This window comes from Phalangium opilio, unplaced genomic scaffold, assembly GCF_054372755.1.
Source record: "Phalangium opilio isolate 3A_F unplaced genomic scaffold, DU_Popi_V2 ptg000360l_1, whole genome shotgun sequence".
Classification (NCBI taxonomy): domain Eukaryota; kingdom Metazoa; phylum Arthropoda; class Arachnida; order Opiliones; family Phalangiidae; genus Phalangium; species Phalangium opilio.
Window position 1 is genome coordinate 3,250,375 of NW_028324230.1, and position 18,157 is coordinate 3,268,531.

Sequence of the window (18,157 nt, forward strand, 5' to 3'; positions counted from 1 at the left end):
AAATTCGAATTAGTATTAAATAGCACTCTCGGCAACGGCCATATCACGCTGAAAACACCGGTTCTCGTCCGATCACCGAAGTTAAGCAGCGTCGAGCTCAGTCAGTACTTGGGAGGGAGACCACTTAGGAACACTGCGTGCCGTTGGCTTTTTCACCTTTTTTTTCATCTTTTAAATTCCAATAGATGTGAAAAAAGCAAACATATTTTCTTTTTGTTATTGTTTCAAAAAGATGATGGTTAATTTGTCTCACTTAATTTAAATTCGAATTATTATCTAGCACTCTCGGCAACGGCCATATCACGCTGAAAACACCGGTTCTCGTCCGAGCACCGAAGTTGAGCAGCGTCGAGCGCAGTCAGTACTTGGAAACTTTGCGTGCCGTTGGCTTTTTCACTTTTATTTCCTCTTTTAAATTCCATGAGATATGAAAAAAGCAAACATATCTTCTTTTTCTTATTGATTTATAAAGATGAAGGTTAATTAAATTCGAATTATTAAATAGCACTCTCGGCAACGGCCATATCACGCTGAAAACACCGGTTCTCGTCCGAACACCGAAGTTGAGCAGCGTCGAGCGCAGTCAGTACTTGGGAGGGAGACCACTTAGGAACACTGCGTGCCGTTGGCTTTTTCACTTTTTTTTCCTCTTTTAAATTCCAATAGATATGAAAAAAGCAAACATATCTTCTTTTTCTTATTGATTTATAAAGATGAAGGTTAATTAAATTCGAATTATTAAATAGCACTCTCGGCAACGGCCATATCACGCTGAAAACACCGGTTCTCGTCCGAGCACCGAAGTTGAGCAGCGTCGAGCGCAGTCAGTATTTGGGAGGGAGACCACTTAGGAACACTGCGTGCCGTTGGCTTTTTCACTTCTTTTTCCTCTTTTAAATTCCAATAGATATGAAAAAAGCAAACATATTTTCTTTTTGTTATTGTTTTAAAAAGATGATGGTTAATTTGTCTCACTTAATTTAAATTCGAATTATTATCTAGCACTCTCGGCAACGGCCATATCACGCTGAAAACACCGGTTCTCGTCCGATCACCGAAGTTAAGCAGCGTCGAGCGCAGTCAGTACTTGGAAACTTTGCGTGCCGTTGGCTTTTTCACTTTTATTTCCTCTTTTAAATTCCATGAGATATGAAAAAAGCAAACATATCTTCTTTTTCTTATTGATTTATAAAGATGAAGTTTAATTAAATTCGAATTATTAAATAGCACTCTCGGCAACGGCCATATCACGCTGAAAACACCGGTTCTCGTCCGAACACCGAAGTTGAGCAGCGTCGAGCGCAGTCAGTACTTGGGAGGGAGACCACTTAGGAACACTGCGTGCCGTTGGCTTTTTCACTTTTTTTTCCTCTTTTAAATTCCAATAGATATGAAAAAAGCAAACATATTTTCTTTTTGTTATTGTTTTAAAAAGATGATGGTTAATTTGTCTCACTTAATTTAAATTCGAATTATTATCTAGCACTCTCGGCAACGGCCATATCACGCTGAAAACACCGGTTCTCGTCCGATCACCGAAGTTAAGCAGCGTCGAGCGCAGTCAGTAATTGGAAACTTTGCGTGCCGTTGGCTTTTTCACTTTTATTTCCTCTTTTAAATTCCATGAGATATGAAAAAAGCAAACATATCTTCTTTTTCTTATTGATTTATAAAGATGAAGGTTAATTAAATTCGAATTATTAAATAGCACTCTCGGCAACGGCCATATCACGCTGAAAACACCGGTTCTCGTCCGATCACCGAAGTTGAGCAGCGTCGAGCGCAGTCAGTACTTGGGAGGGAGACCACTTAGGAACACTGCGTGCCGTTGGCTTTTTCACTTCTTTTTCCTCTTTTAAATTCCAATAGATATGAAAAAAGCAAACATATTTTCTTTTTGTTATTGTTTTAAAAAGATGAAGGTTAATTTGTCTCACTTAATTTAAATTCGAATTAGTATTAAATAGCACTCTCGGCAACGGCCATATCACGCTGAAAACACCGGTTCTCGTCCGATCACCGAAGTTGAGCAGCGTCGAGCGCAGTCAGTACTTGGGAGGGAGACCACTTAGGAACACTGCGTGCCGTTGGCTTTTTCACTTTTTTTTTCCTCTTTTAAATTCCAATAGATATGAAAAAAGCAAACATATTTTCTTTTTGTTATTGTTTTAAAAAGATGATGGTTAATTTGTCTCACTTAATTTAAATTCGAATTATTATCTAGCACTCTCGGCAACGGCCATATCACGCTGAAAACACCGGTTCTCGTCCGATCCCCGAAGTTAAGCAGCGTCGAGCGCAATCAGTACTTGGAAACTCTGCGTGCCGTTGGCTTTCAAACTTTTATTTCCTCTTTTAAATTCCACCAGATATAAAAAAGCAAACATATCTTCTTTTTGTTATTGTTTTTTAAAGATGAAGGTTAATTAAATTCAAATTATTAAACAGCACTCTCGGCAACGGCCATACCACGCTGACAACACCGGTTCTCGTCCGATCACCGAAGTTAAGCAGCGTCGAGCGCAGTCAGTACTTGGAAACTCTGCGTGCCGTTGGCTTTTTCACTTTTATTTCCCCTTTTAAATTCCATGAGATATGAAAAAAGCAAACATATCTTCTTTTTCTTATTGATTTATAAAGATGAAGGTTAATTAAATTCAAATTATTAAATAGCACTCTCGGCAACGGCCATATCACGCTGAAAACACCGGTTCTCGTCCGATCACCGAAGTTAAGCAGCGTCGAGCGCAGTCAGTACTTAAGAGGGAGACCACTTAGGAACACTGCGTGCCGTTGGCTTTTTCACTTTTTTTTCCTCTTTTAAATTCCAATAGATATGAAAAAAGGAAACATATTTTCTTTTTGTTATTGTTTTATAAAGATGAAGGTTAATTTGTCTCACTTAATTTAAATTCGAATTATTATCTAGCACTCTCGGCAACGGCCATATCACGCTGAAAACACCGGTTCTCGTCCGATCACCGAAGTTAAGCAGCGTCGAGCGCAGTCAGTACTTGGAAACTTTGCGTGCCGTTGGCTTTTTCACTTTTATTTCCTCTTTTAAATTCCAGGAGATATGAAAAAAGCAAACATATCTTCTTTTTCTTATTGATTTATAAAGATGAAGGTTAATTAAATTCGAATTATTAAATAGCACTCTCGGCAACGGCCATATCACGCTGAAAACACCGGTTCTCGTCCGATCACCGAAGTTGAGCAGCGTCGAGCGCAGTCAGTACTTGGGAGGGAGACCACTTAGGAACACTGCGTGCCGTTGGCTTTTTCACTTCTTTTTCCTCTTTTAAATTCCAATAGATATGAAAAAAGCAAACATATTTTCTTTTTGTTATTGTTTTAAAAAGATGAAGGTTAATTTGTCTCACTTAATTTAAATTCGAATTAGTATTAAATAGCACTCTCGGCAACGGCCATATCACGCTGAAAACACCGGTTCTCGTCCGATCACCGAAGTTAAGCAGCGTCGAGCTCAGTCAGTACTTGGGAGGGAGACCACTTAGGAACACTGCGTGCCGTTGGCTTTTTCACCTTTTTTTTCATCTTTTAAATTCCAATAGATGTGAAAAAAGCAAACATATTTTCTTTTTGTTATTGTTTCAAAAAGATGATGGTTAATTTGTCTCACTTAATTTAAATTCGAATTATTATCTAGCACTCTCGGCAACGGCCATATCACGCTGAAAACACCGGTTCTCGTCCGATCACCGAAGTTAAGCAGCGTCGAGCGCAGTCAGTACTTGGAAACTTTGCGTGCCGTTGGCTTTTTCACTTTTATTTCCTCTTTTAAATTCCATGAGATATGAAAAAAGCAAACATATCTTCTTTTTCTTATTGATTTATAAAGATGAAGGTTAATTAAATTCGAATTATTAAATAGCACTCTCGGCAACGGCCATATCACGCTGAAAACACCGGTTCTCGTCCGATCACCGAAGTTGAGCAGCGTCGAGCGCAGTCAGTACTTGGGAGGGAGACCACTTAGGAACACTGCGTGCCGTTGGCTTTTTCACTTTTTTTTCCTCTTTTAAATTCCAATAGATATGAAAAAAGCAAACATATTTTCATTTTGTTATTGTTTTAAAAAGATGAAGGTTAATTTGTCTCACTTAATTTAAATTCGAATTAGTATTAAAAAGCACTCTCGGCAACGGCCATATCACGCTGAAAACACCGGTTCTCGTCCGATCACCGAAGTTAAGCAGCGTCGAGCGCAGTCAGTACTTGGGAGGGAGACCACTTAGGAACACTGCGTGCCGTTGGCTTTTTCACTTTTTTTTCCTCTTTTAAATTCCAATAGATATGAAAAAAGCAAACATATTTTCTTTTTGTTATTGTTTTTAAAAGATGAAGGTTAATTTGTCTCACTTAATTTAAATTCGAATTATTAAATAGCACTCTCGGCAACGGCCATATCACGCTGAAAACACCGGTTCTCGTCCGATCACCGAAGTTAAGCAGCGTCGAGCGCAGTCAGTACTTGGGAGGGAGACCACTTAGGAACACTGCGTGCCGTTGGCTTTTTCACTTTTTTTCCTCTTTTAAATTCCAATAGATATGAAAAAATCAAACATATTTTCTTTTTGTTATTGTTTTAAAAAGATGATGGTTAATTTGTCTCACTTAATTTAAATTCGAATTATTATCTAGCACTCTCGGCAACGGCCATATCACGCTGAAAACACCGGTTCTCGTCCGATCACCGAAGTTAAGCAGCGTCGAGCGCAGTCAGTACTTGGTAACTTTGCGTGCCGTTGGCTTTTTCACTTTTATTTCCTCTTTTAAATTCCATGAGATATGAAAAAAGCAAACATATCTTCTTTTTCTTATTGATTTATAAAGATGAAGGTTAATTAAATTCGAATTATTAAATAGCACTCTCGGCAACGGCCATATCACGCTGAAAACACCGGTTCTCGTCCGAGCACCGAAGTTGAGCAGCGTCGAGCGCAGTCAGTATTTGGGAGGGATACCACTTAGGAACACTGCGTGCCGTTGGCTTTTTCACTTCTTTTTCCTCTTTTAAATTCCAATAGATATGAAAAAAGCAAACATATTTTCATTTTGTTATTGTTTTAAAAAGATGAAGGTTAATTTGTCTCACTTAATTTAAATTCGAATTAGTATTGAATAGCACTCTCGGCAACGGCCATATCACGCTGAAAACACCGGTTCTCGTCCGATCACCGAAGTTAAGCAGCGTCGAGCTCAGTCAGTACTTGGGAGGGAGACCACTTAGGAACACTGCGTGCCGTTGGCTTTTTCACCTTTTTTTTCATCTTTTAAATTCCAATAGATGTGAAAAAAGCAAACATATTTTCTTTTTGTTATTGTTTCAAAAAGATGATGGTTAATTTGTCTCACTTAATTTAAATTCGAATTATTATCTAGCACTCTCAGCAACGGCCATATCACGCTGAAAACACCGGTTCTCGTCCGATCACCGAAGTTAAGCAGCGTCGAGCGCAGTCAGTACTTGGAAACTTTGCGTGCCGTTGGCTTTTTCACTTTTATTTCCTCTTTTAAATTCCATGAGATATGAAAAAAGCAAACATATCTTCTTTTTCTTATTGATTTATAAAGATGAAGGTTAATTAAATTCGAATTATTAAATAGCACTCTCGGCAACGGCCATATCACGCTGAAAACACCGGTTCTCGTCCGATCACCGAAGTTGAGCAGCGTCGAGCGCAGTCAGTACTTGGGAGGGAGACCACTTAGGAACACTGCGTGCCGTTGGCTTTTTCACTTTTTTTTCCTCTTTTAAATTCCAATAGATATGAAAAAAGCAAACATATTTTCATTTTGTTATTGTTTTAAAAAGATGAAGGTTAATTTGTCTCACTTAATTTAAATTCGAATTAGTATTAAATAGCACTCTCGGCAACGGCCATATCACGCTGAAAACACCGGTTCTCGTCCGATCACCGAAGTTAAGCAGCGTCGAGCGCAGTCAGTACTTGGGAGGGAGACCACTTAGGAACACTGCGTGCCGTTGGCTTTTTCACTTTTTTTTCCTCTTTTAAATTCCAATAGATATGAAAAAAGCAAACATATTTTCTTTTTGTTATTGTTTTTAAAAGATGAAGGTTAATTTGTCTCACTTAATTTAAATTCGAATTATTAAATAGCACTCTCGGCAACGGCCATATCACGCTGAAAACACCGGTTCTCGTCCGATCACCGAAGTTAAGCAGCGTCGAGCGCAGTCAGTACTTGGGAGGGAGACCACTTAGGAACACTGCGTGCCGTTGGCTTTTTCACTTTTTTTCCTCTTTTAAATTCCAATAGATATGAAAAAATCAAACATATTTTCTTTTTGTTATTGTTTTAAAAAGATGATGGTTAATTTGTCTCACTTAATTTAATTTCGAATTATTATCTAGCACTCTCGGCAACGGCCATATCACGCTGAAAACACCGGTTCTCGTCCGATCACCGAAGTTAAGCAGCGTCGAGCGCAGTCAGTACTTGGAAACTTTGCGTGCCGTTGGCTTTTTCACTTTTATTTCCTCTTTTAAATTCCATGAGATATGAAAAAAGCAAACATATCTTCTTTTTCTTATTGATTTATAAAGATGAAGGTTAATTAAATTCGAATTATTAAATAGCACTCTCGGCAACGGCCATATCACGCTGAAAACACCGGTTCTCGTCCGAGCACCGAAGTTGAGCAGCGTCGAGCGCAGTCAGTATTTGGGAGGGAGACCACTTAGGAACACTGCGTGCCGTTGGCTTTTTCACTTCTTTTTCCTCTTTTAAATTCCAATAGATATGAAAAAAGCAAACATATTTTCTTTTTGTTATTGTTTTAAAAAGATGAAGGTTAATTTGTCTCACTTAATTTAAATTCGAATTAGTATTAAATAGCACTCTCGGCAACGGCCATATCACGCTGAAAACACCGGTTCTCGTCCGATCACCGAAGTTAAGCAGCGTCGAGCTCAGTCAGTACTTGGGAGGGAGACCACTTAGGAACACTGCGTGCCGTTGGCTTTTTCACTTTTTTTTCATCTTTTAAATTCCAATAGATGTGAAAAAAGCAAACATATTTTCTTTTTGTTATTGTTTCAAAAAGATGATGGTTAATTTGTCTCACTTAATTTAAATTCGAATTATTATCTAGCACTCTCGGCAACGGCCATATCACGCTGAAAACACCGGTTCTCGTCCGATCACCGAAGTTAAGCAGCGTCGAGCGCAGTCAGTACTTGGAAACTTTGCGTGCCGTTGGCTTTTTCACTTTTATTTCCTCTTTTAAATTCCATGAGATATGAAAAAAGCAAACATATCTTCTTTTTCTTATTGATTTATAAAGAAGAAGGTTAATTAAATTTGAATTATTAAATAGCACTCTCGGCAACGGCCATATCACGCTGAACACACCGGTTCTCGTCCGATCACCGAAGTTGAGCAGCGTCGAGCGCAGTCAGTACTTGGGAGGTAGGCCACTTAGGAACATTGCGTGCCGTTGGCTTTTTCACTTTTTTTTCCTCTTTTAAATTCCAATAGATATGAAAAAAGCAAACATATTTTCATTTTGTTATTGTTTTAAAAAGATGGTTAATTTGTCTCACTTAATTTAAATTCGAATTAGTATTAAATAGCACTCTCGGCAACGGCCATATCACGCTGAAAACACCGGTTCTCGTCCGATCACCGAAGTTAAGCAGCGTCGAGCGCAGTCAGTACTTGGGAGGGAGACCACTTAGGAACACTGCGTGCCGTTGGCTTTTTCACTTTTTTTTCCTCTTTTAAATTCCAATAGATATGAAAAAAGCAAACATTTTTTCTTTTTGTTATTGTTTTTAGAAGATGAAGGTTAATTTGTCTCACTTAATTTAAATTCGAATTATTAAATGGCCCTCTCGGCAACGGCCATATCACGCTGAAAACACCGGTTCTCGTCCGATCACCGAAGTTAAGCAGCGTCGAGCGCAGTCAGTACTTGGGAGGGAGACCACTTAGGAACACTGCGTGCCGTTGGCTTTTTCACTTCTTTTTCCTCTTTTAAATTCCAATAGATATGAAAAAAGCAAACATATTTTCTTTTTGTTATTGTTTTAAAAAGATGAAGGTTAATTTGTCTCACTTAATTTAAATTCGAATTAGTATTAAATAGCACTCTCGGCAACGGCCATATCACGCTGAAAACACCGGTTCTCGTCCGATCACCGAAGTTAAGCAGCGTCGAGCTCAGTCAGTACTTGGGAGGGAGACCACTTAGGAACACTGCGTGCCGTTGGCTTTTTCACTTTTTTTTTCATCTTTTAAATTCCAATAGATGTGAAAAAAGCAAACATATTTTCTTTTTGTTATTGTTTCAAAAAGATGATGGTTAATTTGTCTCACTTAATTTAAATTCGAATTATTATCTAGCACTCTCGGCAACGGCCATATCACGCTGAAAACACCGGTTCTCTTCCGATCACCGAAGTTAAGCAGCGTCGAGCGCAGTCAGTACTTGGAAACTTTGCGTGCCGTTGGCTTTTTCACTTTTATTTCCTCTTTTAAATTCCATGAGATATGAAAAAAGCAAACATATCTTCTTTTTCTTATTGATTTATAAAGATGAAGGTTAATTAAATTTGAATTATTAAATAGCACTCTCGGCAACGGCCATATCACGCTGAAAACACCGGTTCTCGTCCGATCACCGAAGTTGAGCAGCGTCGAGCGCAGTCAGTACTTGGGAGGTAGACCACTTAGGAACATTGCGTGCCGTTGGCTTTTTCACTTTTTTTTCCTCTTTTAAATTCCAATAGATATGAAAAAAGCAAACATATTTTCATTTTGTTATTGTTTTAAAAAGATGGTTAATTTGTCTCACTTAATTTAAATTCGAATTAGTATTAAATAGCACTCTCGGCAACGGCCATATCACGCTGAAAACACCGGTTCTCGTCCGATCACCGAAGTTAAGCAGCGTCGAGCGCAGTCAGTACTTGGGAGGGAGACCACTTAGGAACACTGCGTGCCGTTGGCTTTTTCACTTTTTTTTCCTCTTTTAAATTCCAATAGATATGAAAAAAGCAAACATATTTTCTTTTTGTTATTGTTTTTAGAAGATGAAGGTTAATTTGTCTCACTTAATTTAAATTCGAATTATTAAATGGCCCTCTCGGCAACGGCCATATCACGCTGAAAACACCGGTTCTCGTCCGATCACCGAAGTTAAGCAGCGTCGAGCGCAGTCAGTACTTGGGAGGGAGACCACTTAGGAACACTGCGTGCCGTTGGCTTTTTCACTTTTTTTCCTCTTTTAAATTCCAATAGATATGAAAAAAGCAAACATATTTTCTTTTTGTTATTGTTTTAAAAAGATGATGGTTAATTTGTCTCACTTAATTTAAATTCGAATTATTATCTAGCACTCTCGGCAACGGCCATATCACGCTGAAAACACCGGTTCTCGTCCGATCACCGAAGTTAAGCAGCGTCGAGCGCAGTCAGTACTTGGAAACTTTGCGTGCCGTTGGCTTTTTCACTTTTATTTCCTCTTTTAAATTCCATGAGATATGAAAAAAGCAAACATATCTTCTTTTTCTTATTGATTTATAAAGATGAAGGTTAATTAAATTCGAATTATTAAATGGCCCTCTCGGCAACGGCCATATCACGCTGAAAACACCGGTTCTCGTCCGATCACCGAAGTTAAGCAGCGTCGAGCGCAGTCAGTACTTGGGAGGGAGACCACTTAGGAACACTGCGTGCCGTTGGCTTTTTCACTTTTTTTCCTCTTTTAAATTCCAATAGATATGAAAAAAGCAAACATATTTTCTTTTTGTTATTGTTTTAAAAAGATGATGGTTAATTTGTCTCACTTAATTTAAATTCGAATTATTATCTAGCACTCTCGGCAACGGCCATATCACGCTGAAAACACCGGTTCTCGTCCGATCACCGAAGTTAAGCAGCGTCGAGCGCAGTCAGTACTTGGAAACTTTGCGTGCCGTTGGCTTTTTCACTTTTATTTCCTCTTTTAAATTCCATGAGATATGAAAAAAGCAAACATATCTTCTTTTTCTTATTGATTTATAAAGATGAAGGTTAATTAAATTCGAATTATTAAATAGCACTCTCGGCAACGGCCATATCACGCTGAAAACACCGGTTCTCGTCCGATCACCGAAGTTGAGCAGCGTCGAGCGCAGTCAGTACTTGGGAGGGAGACCACTTAGGAACACTGCGTGCCGTTGGCTTTTTCACTTTTTTTTCCTCTTTTAAATTCCAATAGATATGAAAAAAGCAAACATATTTTCTTTTTGTTATTGTTTTAAAATGATGATAATTAATTTGTCTCACTTAATTTAAATTCGAATTATTATCTAGCACTCTCGGCAACGGCCATATCACGCTGAAAACACCGGTTCTCGTCCGATCACCGAAGTTAAGCCGCGTCGAGCGCAGTCAGTACTTGGAAACTTTGCGTGCCGTTGGCTTTTTCACTTTTTTTCCTCTTTTAAATTCCAATAGATATGAAAAAAGCAAACATATTTTCTTTTTGTTATTGTTTTAAAAAGATGAAGGTTAATTTGTCTCACTTAATTTAAATTCGAATTAGTATTAAATAGCACTCTCGGCAACGGCCATATCACGCTGAAAACACCGGTTCTCGTCCGATCACCGAAGTTAAGCAGCGTCGAGCGCAGTCAGTACTTGGGAGGGAGACCACTTAGGAACACTGCGTGCCGTTGGCTTTTTCACTTTTTTTTCCTCTTTTAAATTCCAATAGATATGAAAAAAGCAAACATATTTTCTTTTTGTTATTGTTTTTAGAAGATGAAGGTTAATTTGTCTCACTTAATTTAAATTCGAATTATTAAATGGCCTCTCGGCAACGGCCATATCACGCTGAAAACACCGGTTCTCGTCCGATCACCGAAGTTAAGCAGCGTCGAGCGCAGTCAGTACTTGGGAGGGAGACCACTTAGGAACACTGCGTGCCGTTGGGTTTTTCACTTTTTTTCCTCTTTTAAATTCCAATAGATATGAAAAAAGCAAACATATTTTCTTTTTGTTATTGTTTTAAAAAGATGATGGTTAATTTGTCTCACTTAATTTAAATTCGAATTATTATCTAGCACTCTCGGCAACGGCCATATCACGCTGAAAACACCGGTTCTCGTCCGATCACCGAAGTTAAGCAGCGTCGAGCGCAGTCAGTACTTGGAAACTTTGCGTGCCGTTGGCTTTTTCACTTTTATTTCCTCTTTTAAATTCCATGAGATATGAAAAAAGCAAACATATCTTCTTTTTCTTATTGATTTATAAAGATGAAGGTTAATTAAATTCGAATTATTAAATAGCACTCTCGGCAACGGCCATATCACGCTGAAAACACCGGTTCTCGTCCGATCACCGAAGTTGAGCAGCGTCGAGCGCAGTCAGTACTTGGGAGGGAGACCACTTAGGAACACTGCGTGCCGTTGGCTTTTTCACTTTTTTTTTCCTCTTTTAAATTCCAATAGATATGAAAAAAGCAAACATATTTTCTTTTTGTTATTGTTTTAAAAAGATGATAATTAATTTGTCTCACTTAATTTAAATTCGAATTATTATCTAGCACTCTCGGCAACGGCCATATCACGCTGAAAACACCGGTTCTCGTCCGATCACCGAAGTTAAGCCGCGTCGAGCGCAGTCAGTACTTGGAAACTTTGCGTGCCGTTGGCTTTTTCACTTTTTTTCCTCTTTTAAATTCCAATAGATATGAAAAAAGCAAACATATTTTCTTTTTGTTATTGTTTTAAAAAGATGAAGGTTAATTTGTCTCACTTAATTTAAATTCGAATTAGTATTAAATAGCACTCTCGGCAACGGCCATATCACGCTGGAAACACCGGTGCTCGTCCGATCACCGAAGTTAAGCAGCGTCGAGCTCAGTCAGTACTTGGGAGGGAGACCACTTAGGAACACTGCGTGCCGTTGGCTTTTTCACTTTTTTTTTCATCTTTTAAATTCCAATAGATGTGAAAATAGCAAACATATTTTCTTTTTGTTATTGTTTCAAAAAGATGATGGTTAATTTGTCTCACTTAATTTAAATTCGAATTATTATCTAGCACTCTCGGCAACGGCCATATCACGCTGAAAACACCGGTTCTCGTCCGATCACCGAAGTTAAGCAGCGTCGAGCGCAGTCAGTACTTGGAAACTTTGCGTGCCGTTGGCTTTTTCACTTTTATTTCCTCTTTTAAATTCCATGAGATATGAAAAAAGCAAACATATCTTCTTTTTCTTATTGATTTATAAAGATGAAGGTTAATTAAATTCGAATTATTAAATAGCACTCTCGGCAACGGCCATATCACGCTGAAAACACCGGTTCTCGTCCGATCACCGAAGTTGAGCAGCGTCGAGCGCAGTCAGTACTTGGGAGGGAGACCACTTAGGAACCCTGCGTGCCGTTGGCTTTTTCACTTTTTTTTCCTCTTTTAAAGTCCAATAGATATGAAAAAAGGAAACATATTTTCTTTTTGTTATTGTTTTAAAAAGATGAAGGTTAATTTGTCTCACTTAATTTAAATTCGAATTAGTATTAAATAGCACTCTCGGCAACGGCCATATCACGCTGAAAACACCGGTTCTCGTCCGATCACCGAAGTTAAGCAGCGTCGAGCGCAGTCAGTACTTGGGAGGGAGACCACTTAGGAACACTGCGTGCCGTTGGCTTTTTCACTTTTTTTTCCTCTTTTAAAGTCCAATAGATATGAAAAAAGGAAACGTATTTTCTTTTTGTTATTGTTTTAAAAAGATGAAGGTCAATTTGTCTCACTTAATTTAAATTCGAATTATTATCTAGCACTCTCGGCAACGGCCATATCACGCTGAAAACACCGGTTCTCGTCCGATCACCGAAGTTAAGCAGCGTCGAGCGCAGTCAGTACTTGGAAACTTTGCGTGCCGTTGGCTTTTTCACTTTTATTTCCTCTTTTAAATTCCATGAGATATGAAAAAAGCAAACATATCTTCTTTTTCTTATTGATTTATAAAGATGAAGGTTAATTAAATTCGAATTATTAAATAGCACTCTCGGCAACGGCCATATCACGCTGAAAACACCGGTTCTCGTCCGAACACCGAAGTTGAGCAGCGTCGAGCGCAGTCAGTATTTGGGAGGGAGACCACTTAGGAACACTGCGTGCCGTTGGCTTTTTCACTTCTTTTTCCTCTTTTAAATTCCAATAGATATGAAAAAAGCAAACATATTTTCTTTTTGTTATTGTTTTAAAAAGATGAAGGTTAATTTGTCTCACTTAATTTAAATTCGAATTAGTATTAAATAGCACTCTCGGCAACGGCCATATCATGCTGAAAACACCGGTTCTCGTCCGATCACCGAAGTTAAGCAGCGTCGAGCTCAGTCAGTACTTGGGAGGGAGACCACTTAGGAACACTGCGTGCCGTTGGCTTTTTCACTTTTTTTTTCATCTTTTAAATTCCAATAGATGTGAAAAAAGCAAACATATTTTCTTTTTGTTATTGTTTCAAAAAGATGATGGTTAATTTGTCTCACTTAATTTAAATTCGAATTATTATCTAGCACTCTCGGCAACGGCCATATCACGCTGAAAACACCGGTTCTCGTCCGATCACCGAAGTTAAGCAGCGTCAAGCGCAGTCAGTACTTGGAAACTCTGCGTGCCGTTGGCTTTTTCACTTTTATTTCCTCTTTTAAATTCAACCAGATATGAAAAAAGCAAACATATCTTCTTTTTTATATTGTTTTATAAAGATGAAAGTTAATTAAATTCAAATTATTAACTAGCACTTTCGGCAACGGCCATATCACGCTGAATACACCGGTTCTCGTCCGATCACCGAAGTTAAGCAGCGTCGAGCGCAGTCAGTACTTGGGAGGGAGACCACTTAGGAACACTGCGTGCCGTTGGCTTTTTCACTTTTTTTCCTCTTTTAAATTCCAATAGATATGAAAAAAGCAAACTTATTTTCTTTTTGTTATTGTTTTAAAAAGATGAAGGTTAATTTGTCTCACTTAATTTAAATTCGAATTATTATCTAGCACTCTCGGCAACGGCCATATCACGCTGAAAACACCGGTTCTCGTCCGATCACCGAAGTTAAGCAGCGTCGAACGCAGTCAGTACTTGGAAACTCTGCGTGCCGTTGGCTTTTTCACTTTTGTTTCCTCTTTTAAATTCCACCAGATATGAAAAAAGCAAACATATCTTCTTTTTGTTATTGTTTTATAAAGATGAAGGTTAATTAAATTCAAATTATTAAATAGCACTCTCGGCAACGGCCATATCACGCTGAAAACACCGGTTCACGTCCGATCACCGAAGTTAAGCAGCGTCGAGCGCAGTCAGTTCTTGGGAGGGAGACCACTTAGGAACACTGCGTGCCGTTGGCTTTTTCACTTTTTTTCCTCTTTTAAATTCCAATAGATATGAAAAAAGCAAACATATTTTCTTTTTGTTATTGATTTAAAAAGATGAAGGTTAATTTGTCTCACTTAATTTAAATTCGAATTATTAACTAGCACTCTCGGCTACGGCCATATCACGCTGAAAACACCGGTTCTCGTCGGATCACCGAAGTTAAGCAACGTCGAGCGCAGTCAGTACTTGGAAACTCTGCGTGCCGTTGGCTTTTTCACTTTTGTTTCCTCTTTTAAATTCCACCAGATATGAAAAAAGCAAACATATCTTCTTTTTGTTATTGTTTTATAAAGATGAAGATTAATTAAATTCAAATTATTAAATAGCACTCTCGGCAACGGCCATATCACGCTGAAAACACCGGTTCACGTCCGATCACCGAAGTTAAGCAGGGTCGAGCGCAGTCAGTACTTGGGAGGGAGACCACTTAGGAACACTGAGTGCCGTTGGCTTTTTCACTTTTTTTTCCTCTTTTAAATTAAAATAGATATGAAAAAAGCAAACATATTTTTTTTTTGTTATTGTTTTAAAAAGATGAAGGTTAATTTGTCTCACTTAATTTAAATTCGAATTATTATCTAGCACTCTCGGCAACGGCCATATCACGCTGAAAACACCGGTTCTCGTCCGATCACCGAAGTTAAGCAGCGTCGAGCGCAGTCAGTACTTGGAAACTCTGCGTGCCGTAGGCTTTTTCACTTTTATTTCCTCTTTTAAATTCCACCAGATATGAAAAAAGCAAGCATATCTTCTTTTTTATATTGTTTTATAAAGATGAAAGTCAATTAAATTCAAATTATTAACTAGCACTCTCGGCAACGGCCATATCACGCTGAAAACACCGGTTCACGTCCGATCACCGAAGTTAAGCAGCGTCGAACGCAGTCAGTACTTGGAAACTCTGCGTGCCGTTGGCTTTTTCACTTTTGTTTCCTCTTTTAAATTCCACCAGATATGAAAAAAGCAAACATATCTTCTTTTTGTTATTGTTTTATAAAGATGAAGGTTAATTAAATTCAAATTATTAAATAGCACTCTCGGCAACGGCCATATCACGCTGAAAACACCGGTTCACGTCCGATCACCGAAGTTAAGCAGCGTCGAGCGCAGTCAGTTCTTGGGAGGGAGACCACTTAGGAACACTGCGTGCCGTTGGCTTTTTCACTTTTTTTCCTCTTTTAAATTCCAATAGATATGAAAAAAGCAAACATATTTTCTTTTTGTTATTGTTTTAAAAAGATGAAGGTTAATTTGTCTCACTTAATTTAAATTCGAATTATTAACTAGCACTCTCGGCTACGGCAATATCACGCTGAAAACACCGGTTCTCGTCCGATCACCGAAGTTAAGCAGCGTCGAACGCAGTCAGTACTTGGAAACTCTGCGTGCCGTTGGCTTTTTCACTTTTGTTTCCTCTTTTAAATTCCACCAGATATGAAAAAAGCAAACATATCTTCTTTTTACCTCTCCGAGTGACGTATGTCACGGAGAGGTTCTAATTTCGACGTGTGTGTGTGTGTGGCTGTTGTTATTGACTTACACCCCACGTGACCGCGTTCGCAGTTTCCAAATCGGAGCAAACGTGTTCGCCATTTCCGAACTGCTTTCAAAAGTCTCGGAAATGGCTCCTCTACTTGAGTTCTCACACCACCATCTTCTGATCTTTGTCCATCCCACACGGACACCAGTCTGTACATACTGGCTTCTAATCACCACCATCTTCTGGTCTTCGTCCATTCCACTTGGACACCAGTCTGTACATACTGGCTTCTAATCACCACCATCTTCTGGTCTTCGTCCATTCCACTTGGACACCAGTCTGTACATACTGGCTTCTAATCACCACCATCTTCTGGTCTTCGTCCATTCCACTTGGACACCAGTCTGTACATACTGGCTTCTAATCACCACCATCTTCTGGTCTTCGTCCATTCCACTTGGACACCAGTCTGTACACCTGGTTTCTAATAACCACCATCTTCTTCTCTTCGTCCATTCCACTTGGACACCAGTCTGTACACCTGGCTTCTAATCACCACCATCTTCTGGTCTTCGTCCATTCCACTTGGACACCAGTCTGTACACCTGGCTTCTACTCCATCGTCATCGTTGGGTTTAAGACATTCGCGGCGATCAGCTAGGGTTACGAGAAACGTCTAGCCTCCCTAGGGTGGGATCACCACCAAAGGTTTTCGCAATTGCGGTTGTTCTTGCTTTTAGCTGTAGATCGACACCCTTATATACTACCTATTTGAGTAAGGCAAAGCAACCGGAGTATGCTTCATTTCAAACGCCAATATTAGTCAAGTCTCTCAAGAATGTCTAATTGTTCTTTATCAACGCGATGTAACGCTCAATAAGGCGAACAACTAACGAAGAAAATATTTAATATTAATTATATTTATTTTAATATTTAAGATAATCTAGTTTCTCAACTCAAAATTAAAACGGAAAGAGTTAAAAATTAGCCTATGTTTTAGTCTGTGTGTGTCCGTCCGTTAGTGCACCGCGTTAGCAGTTCGCTTTGTTTTGTGGAAAAAAATCCTACAAAACCTTAATATTTGGTTTTCTCATAATGTATAATTTATATATGGAAATATTTTTCGTAATTTCGATGCCTTTAGTGGTTTTGTAGCTATAAAGCTCTGTTTCATTTTGATATGCCAAGAATATTTTTTATTATTATTATTTGAAATCGATGTTTATATATTACTTAAGCTATACTACATCTGTTTATAGCATAATTTTTTCTAAAGTGATTTCAAGACGAACGCATCTATATTGGTCAAATGAACTTTTATTTGTCAATAGGCCTATCGAACCAAAAAGTAAACGCTTGGGTTTGGTTTTCGTTTCTGTAATACAGAGACATTAACGGTTCAGAGTGAGCCGAAAGTTAAATACACTTTTAAATAATTAGGCTTAGACTTTATAACCATGGTGGAAATCTGGGCCGCGTTCAGAAGAGCTCAGCGCTGTTAGCAGTGTCCTACAGAACGGGATTTTGTTATTGAATTTTGACGTCACGGTGCTCAGCGCTGAGCCAGCACGGTCTTCAAGGAAAATAGTCGGGTTTTTGGATAACGTGACGTAAAACGCGTAGTTCTCAGCTTGGCGAAAAAAGCATGGAGGAATTAATACAAATAGCTCTTGCTGATTATGATGGGACTAGAGCTATTTAATTAGCGTGAAACAAGTTGATCACGCGAGAAGTTTAAGAGACATGTTAGTTTCTAATTTTAATTATAAAAGTTGTTGTTATCTATCTCTTAAAATATGTTATCATACAATTTTTGTTAAGCCTTGGTACCTTGCACGCTTTATTGCGCTAGCGTCATTTTTAAAACACCGATGACCGGAGAAAAGCTATGACGACAGAGCTCACAGGTAAACGTTTTCCAAATCCGCTGCCTTTTTTGGTGAGCTCTGCTGAACGCAGCCCAGATCAGAGAAAGGTCTGATCGCAATCGGATTATAGCTTCGTGTTTTCATGCTTTTTATGGTGCCCATTTACCTTCAGTGTGTGTGGCCACAAATTAGCTTTGGTGTTATGTAACGTTAACAGTCATGTTGACAAACTAAGAAAATCGTTGAGGTGAAACGAGAGGATAGTGTTTACATGGCAACCCTGTTGTGAATATGGCTTTGAACATAGAGGGTATACAGTTGAGGAGTAGAAAATTGGGCCCTTACAAACACGTAAAGGTAATATCACCCCAAAGTTTTATCTCTTCATT

The 18,157-nt window shown here is 38.7% G+C and overlaps 30 non-coding genes and 33 pseudogenes across 30 annotated transcripts; all 63 read left to right on the forward strand.

The window, feature by feature from the left end:
- Positions 1 to 30: 30 nt before the first annotated feature.
- LOC149600798 (5S ribosomal RNA) lies at positions 31 to 149 on the forward strand. The gene has a single exon (XR_016378395.1). It is a non-coding gene; the product is annotated as a 5S ribosomal RNA (ribosomal RNA).
- A 363-nt stretch (positions 150 to 512) lies between these two features.
- LOC149600799 (5S ribosomal RNA) lies at positions 513 to 631 on the forward strand. Its single transcript, XR_016378261.1, has one exon. It is a non-coding gene; the product is annotated as a 5S ribosomal RNA (ribosomal RNA).
- Positions 632 to 753: 122 nt separating this feature from the next.
- LOC149600800 (5S ribosomal RNA) lies at positions 754 to 872 on the forward strand (annotated as a pseudogene).
- A 137-nt stretch (positions 873 to 1,009) lies between these two features.
- Positions 1,010 to 1,112, forward strand: LOC149600801 (5S ribosomal RNA; annotated as a pseudogene).
- A 122-nt stretch (positions 1,113 to 1,234) lies between these two features.
- Positions 1,235 to 1,353, forward strand: LOC149600802 (5S ribosomal RNA). The gene has a single exon (XR_016378262.1). It is a non-coding gene; the product is annotated as a 5S ribosomal RNA (ribosomal RNA).
- A 137-nt stretch (positions 1,354 to 1,490) lies between these two features.
- On the forward strand, positions 1,491 to 1,593 carry LOC149600803 (5S ribosomal RNA; annotated as a pseudogene).
- A 122-nt stretch (positions 1,594 to 1,715) lies between these two features.
- Positions 1,716 to 1,834, forward strand: LOC149600804 (5S ribosomal RNA). The gene has a single exon (XR_016378618.1). It is a non-coding gene; the product is annotated as a 5S ribosomal RNA (ribosomal RNA).
- Positions 1,835 to 1,974: 140 nt separating this feature from the next.
- On the forward strand, positions 1,975 to 2,093 carry LOC149600805 (5S ribosomal RNA). The gene has a single exon (XR_016378619.1). It is a non-coding gene; the product is annotated as a 5S ribosomal RNA (ribosomal RNA).
- Positions 2,094 to 2,231: 138 nt separating this feature from the next.
- Positions 2,232 to 2,334, forward strand: LOC149600806 (5S ribosomal RNA; annotated as a pseudogene).
- Positions 2,335 to 2,455: 121 nt separating this feature from the next.
- On the forward strand, positions 2,456 to 2,558 carry LOC149600807 (5S ribosomal RNA; annotated as a pseudogene).
- Positions 2,559 to 2,680: 122 nt separating this feature from the next.
- Positions 2,681 to 2,799, forward strand: LOC149600808 (5S ribosomal RNA). Its single transcript, XR_016379129.1, has one exon. It is a non-coding gene; the product is annotated as a 5S ribosomal RNA (ribosomal RNA).
- Positions 2,800 to 2,936: 137 nt separating this feature from the next.
- LOC149600809 (5S ribosomal RNA) lies at positions 2,937 to 3,039 on the forward strand (annotated as a pseudogene).
- Positions 3,040 to 3,161: 122 nt separating this feature from the next.
- Positions 3,162 to 3,280, forward strand: LOC149600810 (5S ribosomal RNA). The gene has a single exon (XR_016378620.1). It is a non-coding gene; the product is annotated as a 5S ribosomal RNA (ribosomal RNA).
- A 140-nt stretch (positions 3,281 to 3,420) lies between these two features.
- Positions 3,421 to 3,539, forward strand: LOC149600811 (5S ribosomal RNA). The gene has a single exon (XR_016378396.1). It is a non-coding gene; the product is annotated as a 5S ribosomal RNA (ribosomal RNA).
- A 138-nt stretch (positions 3,540 to 3,677) lies between these two features.
- LOC149600812 (5S ribosomal RNA) lies at positions 3,678 to 3,780 on the forward strand (annotated as a pseudogene).
- A 122-nt stretch (positions 3,781 to 3,902) lies between these two features.
- Positions 3,903 to 4,021, forward strand: LOC149600813 (5S ribosomal RNA). Its single transcript, XR_016378621.1, has one exon. It is a non-coding gene; the product is annotated as a 5S ribosomal RNA (ribosomal RNA).
- A 140-nt stretch (positions 4,022 to 4,161) lies between these two features.
- LOC149600814 (5S ribosomal RNA) lies at positions 4,162 to 4,280 on the forward strand. The gene has a single exon (XR_016378992.1). It is a non-coding gene; the product is annotated as a 5S ribosomal RNA (ribosomal RNA).
- A 137-nt stretch (positions 4,281 to 4,417) lies between these two features.
- LOC149600815 (5S ribosomal RNA) lies at positions 4,418 to 4,536 on the forward strand. The gene has a single exon (XR_016378993.1). It is a non-coding gene; the product is annotated as a 5S ribosomal RNA (ribosomal RNA).
- A 136-nt stretch (positions 4,537 to 4,672) lies between these two features.
- On the forward strand, positions 4,673 to 4,775 carry LOC149600816 (5S ribosomal RNA; annotated as a pseudogene).
- A 122-nt stretch (positions 4,776 to 4,897) lies between these two features.
- Positions 4,898 to 5,016, forward strand: LOC149600817 (5S ribosomal RNA; annotated as a pseudogene).
- Positions 5,017 to 5,156: 140 nt separating this feature from the next.
- LOC149600818 (5S ribosomal RNA) lies at positions 5,157 to 5,275 on the forward strand. Its single transcript, XR_016378397.1, has one exon. It is a non-coding gene; the product is annotated as a 5S ribosomal RNA (ribosomal RNA).
- A 138-nt stretch (positions 5,276 to 5,413) lies between these two features.
- On the forward strand, positions 5,414 to 5,516 carry LOC149600819 (5S ribosomal RNA; annotated as a pseudogene).
- A 122-nt stretch (positions 5,517 to 5,638) lies between these two features.
- On the forward strand, positions 5,639 to 5,757 carry LOC149600820 (5S ribosomal RNA). The gene has a single exon (XR_016378622.1). It is a non-coding gene; the product is annotated as a 5S ribosomal RNA (ribosomal RNA).
- A 140-nt stretch (positions 5,758 to 5,897) lies between these two features.
- Positions 5,898 to 6,016, forward strand: LOC149600821 (5S ribosomal RNA). Its single transcript, XR_016378994.1, has one exon. It is a non-coding gene; the product is annotated as a 5S ribosomal RNA (ribosomal RNA).
- Positions 6,017 to 6,153: 137 nt separating this feature from the next.
- LOC149600822 (5S ribosomal RNA) lies at positions 6,154 to 6,272 on the forward strand. The gene has a single exon (XR_016378995.1). It is a non-coding gene; the product is annotated as a 5S ribosomal RNA (ribosomal RNA).
- A 136-nt stretch (positions 6,273 to 6,408) lies between these two features.
- On the forward strand, positions 6,409 to 6,511 carry LOC149600823 (5S ribosomal RNA; annotated as a pseudogene).
- A 122-nt stretch (positions 6,512 to 6,633) lies between these two features.
- LOC149600824 (5S ribosomal RNA) lies at positions 6,634 to 6,752 on the forward strand (annotated as a pseudogene).
- A 140-nt stretch (positions 6,753 to 6,892) lies between these two features.
- LOC149600825 (5S ribosomal RNA) lies at positions 6,893 to 7,011 on the forward strand. Its single transcript, XR_016378398.1, has one exon. It is a non-coding gene; the product is annotated as a 5S ribosomal RNA (ribosomal RNA).
- A 137-nt stretch (positions 7,012 to 7,148) lies between these two features.
- Positions 7,149 to 7,251, forward strand: LOC149600826 (5S ribosomal RNA; annotated as a pseudogene).
- Positions 7,252 to 7,373: 122 nt separating this feature from the next.
- LOC149600827 (5S ribosomal RNA) lies at positions 7,374 to 7,492 on the forward strand (annotated as a pseudogene).
- A 137-nt stretch (positions 7,493 to 7,629) lies between these two features.
- LOC149600828 (5S ribosomal RNA) lies at positions 7,630 to 7,748 on the forward strand. Its single transcript, XR_016378996.1, has one exon. It is a non-coding gene; the product is annotated as a 5S ribosomal RNA (ribosomal RNA).
- A 137-nt stretch (positions 7,749 to 7,885) lies between these two features.
- LOC149600829 (5S ribosomal RNA) lies at positions 7,886 to 8,004 on the forward strand. The gene has a single exon (XR_016378997.1). It is a non-coding gene; the product is annotated as a 5S ribosomal RNA (ribosomal RNA).
- A 140-nt stretch (positions 8,005 to 8,144) lies between these two features.
- Positions 8,145 to 8,263, forward strand: LOC149600830 (5S ribosomal RNA). Its single transcript, XR_016378399.1, has one exon. It is a non-coding gene; the product is annotated as a 5S ribosomal RNA (ribosomal RNA).
- A 138-nt stretch (positions 8,264 to 8,401) lies between these two features.
- LOC149600831 (5S ribosomal RNA) lies at positions 8,402 to 8,504 on the forward strand (annotated as a pseudogene).
- Positions 8,505 to 8,626: 122 nt separating this feature from the next.
- LOC149600832 (5S ribosomal RNA) lies at positions 8,627 to 8,745 on the forward strand (annotated as a pseudogene).
- A 137-nt stretch (positions 8,746 to 8,882) lies between these two features.
- LOC149600833 (5S ribosomal RNA) lies at positions 8,883 to 9,001 on the forward strand. Its single transcript, XR_016378998.1, has one exon. It is a non-coding gene; the product is annotated as a 5S ribosomal RNA (ribosomal RNA).
- Positions 9,002 to 9,138: 137 nt separating this feature from the next.
- On the forward strand, positions 9,139 to 9,257 carry LOC149600834 (5S ribosomal RNA). Its single transcript, XR_016379000.1, has one exon. It is a non-coding gene; the product is annotated as a 5S ribosomal RNA (ribosomal RNA).
- A 136-nt stretch (positions 9,258 to 9,393) lies between these two features.
- Positions 9,394 to 9,496, forward strand: LOC149600835 (5S ribosomal RNA; annotated as a pseudogene).
- Positions 9,497 to 9,618: 122 nt separating this feature from the next.
- On the forward strand, positions 9,619 to 9,737 carry LOC149600836 (5S ribosomal RNA). Its single transcript, XR_016379002.1, has one exon. It is a non-coding gene; the product is annotated as a 5S ribosomal RNA (ribosomal RNA).
- A 136-nt stretch (positions 9,738 to 9,873) lies between these two features.
- Positions 9,874 to 9,976, forward strand: LOC149600837 (5S ribosomal RNA; annotated as a pseudogene).
- Positions 9,977 to 10,098: 122 nt separating this feature from the next.
- Positions 10,099 to 10,217, forward strand: LOC149600838 (5S ribosomal RNA). Its single transcript, XR_016378623.1, has one exon. It is a non-coding gene; the product is annotated as a 5S ribosomal RNA (ribosomal RNA).
- A 137-nt stretch (positions 10,218 to 10,354) lies between these two features.
- Positions 10,355 to 10,457, forward strand: LOC149600839 (5S ribosomal RNA; annotated as a pseudogene).
- A 139-nt stretch (positions 10,458 to 10,596) lies between these two features.
- Positions 10,597 to 10,715, forward strand: LOC149600840 (5S ribosomal RNA). Its single transcript, XR_016379003.1, has one exon. It is a non-coding gene; the product is annotated as a 5S ribosomal RNA (ribosomal RNA).
- Positions 10,716 to 10,851: 136 nt separating this feature from the next.
- Positions 10,852 to 10,970, forward strand: LOC149600841 (5S ribosomal RNA). The gene has a single exon (XR_016378223.1). It is a non-coding gene; the product is annotated as a 5S ribosomal RNA (ribosomal RNA).
- Positions 10,971 to 11,106: 136 nt separating this feature from the next.
- On the forward strand, positions 11,107 to 11,209 carry LOC149600842 (5S ribosomal RNA; annotated as a pseudogene).
- A 122-nt stretch (positions 11,210 to 11,331) lies between these two features.
- Positions 11,332 to 11,450, forward strand: LOC149600843 (5S ribosomal RNA). The gene has a single exon (XR_016378624.1). It is a non-coding gene; the product is annotated as a 5S ribosomal RNA (ribosomal RNA).
- A 138-nt stretch (positions 11,451 to 11,588) lies between these two features.
- On the forward strand, positions 11,589 to 11,691 carry LOC149600844 (5S ribosomal RNA; annotated as a pseudogene).
- A 139-nt stretch (positions 11,692 to 11,830) lies between these two features.
- On the forward strand, positions 11,831 to 11,949 carry LOC149600845 (5S ribosomal RNA; annotated as a pseudogene).
- A 138-nt stretch (positions 11,950 to 12,087) lies between these two features.
- Positions 12,088 to 12,190, forward strand: LOC149600846 (5S ribosomal RNA; annotated as a pseudogene).
- A 122-nt stretch (positions 12,191 to 12,312) lies between these two features.
- Positions 12,313 to 12,431, forward strand: LOC149600847 (5S ribosomal RNA; annotated as a pseudogene).
- Positions 12,432 to 12,571: 140 nt separating this feature from the next.
- On the forward strand, positions 12,572 to 12,690 carry LOC149600848 (5S ribosomal RNA). Its single transcript, XR_016379004.1, has one exon. It is a non-coding gene; the product is annotated as a 5S ribosomal RNA (ribosomal RNA).
- A 137-nt stretch (positions 12,691 to 12,827) lies between these two features.
- Positions 12,828 to 12,930, forward strand: LOC149600849 (5S ribosomal RNA; annotated as a pseudogene).
- Positions 12,931 to 13,052: 122 nt separating this feature from the next.
- Positions 13,053 to 13,171, forward strand: LOC149600850 (5S ribosomal RNA; annotated as a pseudogene).
- Positions 13,172 to 13,311: 140 nt separating this feature from the next.
- LOC149600851 (5S ribosomal RNA) lies at positions 13,312 to 13,430 on the forward strand (annotated as a pseudogene).
- A 138-nt stretch (positions 13,431 to 13,568) lies between these two features.
- LOC149600852 (5S ribosomal RNA) lies at positions 13,569 to 13,671 on the forward strand (annotated as a pseudogene).
- Positions 13,672 to 13,793: 122 nt separating this feature from the next.
- On the forward strand, positions 13,794 to 13,912 carry LOC149600853 (5S ribosomal RNA). Its single transcript, XR_016379064.1, has one exon. It is a non-coding gene; the product is annotated as a 5S ribosomal RNA (ribosomal RNA).
- A 136-nt stretch (positions 13,913 to 14,048) lies between these two features.
- On the forward strand, positions 14,049 to 14,151 carry LOC149600854 (5S ribosomal RNA; annotated as a pseudogene).
- A 122-nt stretch (positions 14,152 to 14,273) lies between these two features.
- Positions 14,274 to 14,392, forward strand: LOC149600855 (5S ribosomal RNA). The gene has a single exon (XR_016378759.1). It is a non-coding gene; the product is annotated as a 5S ribosomal RNA (ribosomal RNA).
- A 361-nt stretch (positions 14,393 to 14,753) lies between these two features.
- Positions 14,754 to 14,872, forward strand: LOC149600856 (5S ribosomal RNA; annotated as a pseudogene).
- Positions 14,873 to 15,009: 137 nt separating this feature from the next.
- Positions 15,010 to 15,112, forward strand: LOC149600857 (5S ribosomal RNA; annotated as a pseudogene).
- A 122-nt stretch (positions 15,113 to 15,234) lies between these two features.
- On the forward strand, positions 15,235 to 15,337 carry LOC149600858 (5S ribosomal RNA; annotated as a pseudogene).
- A 122-nt stretch (positions 15,338 to 15,459) lies between these two features.
- Positions 15,460 to 15,578, forward strand: LOC149600859 (5S ribosomal RNA). The gene has a single exon (XR_016378761.1). It is a non-coding gene; the product is annotated as a 5S ribosomal RNA (ribosomal RNA).
- Positions 15,579 to 15,714: 136 nt separating this feature from the next.
- Positions 15,715 to 15,817, forward strand: LOC149600860 (5S ribosomal RNA; annotated as a pseudogene).
- The last annotated feature ends 2,340 nt before the right edge of the window (positions 15,818 to 18,157 follow it).